Genomic DNA, 2,177 nt, shown 5'->3' on the forward strand with positions numbered 1-2,177 from the left:
TGCATAAACTACTGTATGTTTTGAATTAATTAATGATAAATAACATAACAAGTTTATCAGTCCTATTTTATTAAATTTTATATGTTTCTGTTTATTTTGTACATTCCAGATATTTTCTGTTACTGAGAATGAATTTAGCAGTTATATAATGAGAAATAATAAACATAATGGATTATAAAAATTATAGCTGTTTATGTATACATGTGCTAATCCATAATTTTTTTGTTGTGTAATAAAAATTCAAGTAATTTTTCATTATTAAGAAAAGCATACATCTCCATTCATTTAAGAAATTCACTGATAATTTTCATCAGCCTTAATGAGCCATTGAAGACTACATACCCTTGTACATCAATTTAGAGTGTAATTTAAGTATAAAATCAATTCCCTAAACTTTTTGCTTTGCTTACATAAATATAAATGGAGAACCACAACCCAAATCTTCAGCACTGCTGTCACCTCTTCTACCAGAGCTAGAGCTGCTGGTCTGCCAAGTCAAGATGGGTGACTACAGCCTGTGGGACCATATCCCAGTGTCTTATGATAATGATGAAATGCACCCCAACAGTGATATGACCAGCCTCTTCCTCTGGCAACACCAGGCCCAGGTGGAGCACATGGATCCATTCCAGAAGAAGGAAGAGATGGTCAGGGGTTGCTATGAATGCAAGAACAAGGTGACTAAAGGAGCTGGAGGGGGCCAAAGGTGGCCAGGCAGACCTGGTGCTACTGCAGGTTGAGGAGCAGAGCTGGGAGAAGAAACTGGAGATGTGCTAGAAGGAAAAGAGCACATTCTGGAAATTGGACACACTCAGTAAAGATGGCTTCATCAAAATCAAGGTCAATACCAAGCCTGAGAAGGCAGAGGATGATTCTGAGGAAGTGAGGGATCAGAAATCCAAAACTTTTGTGGAGGAGTAGAAAAAGACCAGCACTTTGGCATGCTCTGCAGCTGGGATGACAGCCAGAAGTACCTTGCCAATATCTACTTGGTGTGTGAGTAGACAGCCAGCTACTTGGTTATCTGGTGCATTGACCTAGAGGAGAAATGTGCACTCATGGAGCATGTGGCCCACCAGACAATTGTTATGCATTTCATCCTGAAGTTAACCAAGAGTCTGCAGGTGGATTCTCTTGCCTGCCTCACACAGTTCAGACTCAGATTAAGATAGCTAACCCACCTGTGCATGGAGGGAGGGATTTAATGATGAGCTGGAGGCCTGCAAAGAACATGTTCAGAGCCGAACCAAGCTGCACATCAAGAAGGCCACAAAGGGGTATGAGGCAGAGGAGTTCAAGAAGCAGCTGAGCCCTGGTTACCTGGACTCTGCCCAGGTCTATGAGTTCCTCCATGAGGAACTTTAAAAGTTCTTTGATGTGAAGGATGTGCACATGCTCCAAGATGCCATCAGCAAGATGGAACCCACTGATGTGAAGTACCACATACAGTGTTGCATTAAGTCTGATCTCTGGGTTTCCAACTCCAAGTAAGGCCAAAGAGGGGAAGGAGGCAGTCCCAGGGACCTATTGCTGGAAACCATCTCCAAGTCAGATGATGAGAAAGATGTCAGCACATGACACCCCAGGCACCACCACCACCCACCCGCTTGGCTATAGGCCTATGTGCTCCCCTTACAGAAAATAAAAAATAAAAACCATTTCTCTAGCCCCTTGCTTCCTCCACTTTTGCTGCTACCCCCAGTCTCAGCCCTGCTTTTCTCTTCCATTGCTTTATTCCCCAGTGCTCATCCAAGTCTGTGCTTTAAGTCAAGGGGTTTTACTGCCTACAGCACCTCCAACCCATCAGCATTATGCCAAAGGTCCAGGGGTTCAGGGAGAGACAGCGATTGCCAGACCTGCCCTCCATTGGGCAGAGGGTTCCCAGTCAATAAGCTGGTCACTATGGGCCTATCAAATCTTCTATTTGGTAAACAGCAATGATCTTCCAATAAAGGATTTCAGATGCGTGCTCTCTCTCTATATTTGTATATATAGTCTATTCAACAAAAGGAATAAGTATTAAATGTCAGAATATGATTTTAATTTTACATATAATCAAAAGGTAGCAAAACACTCATATGCTTCCTAGTTTCTGTAAGTATAGTATCATATAACAAACTAAAAAATCCAGCACTTATTTCTAAGATTTCAGGAGATAGCAAGATCAATGTGCCAGC

General features: G+C 42.1%; 1 pseudogene; it reads left to right on the forward strand.

Annotated features, from left to right (window-relative positions):
- Positions 1 to 500: 500 nt before the first annotated feature.
- LOC124974973 (hsp90 co-chaperone Cdc37-like) lies at positions 501 to 1,491 on the forward strand (annotated as a pseudogene).
- Positions 1,492 to 2,177: the final 686 nt, after the last annotated feature.

Source organism: Sciurus carolinensis, unplaced genomic scaffold, assembly GCF_902686445.1.
Source record: "Sciurus carolinensis unplaced genomic scaffold, mSciCar1.2, whole genome shotgun sequence".
NCBI classification, from domain to species: Eukaryota; Metazoa; Chordata; class Mammalia; order Rodentia; family Sciuridae; genus Sciurus; species Sciurus carolinensis.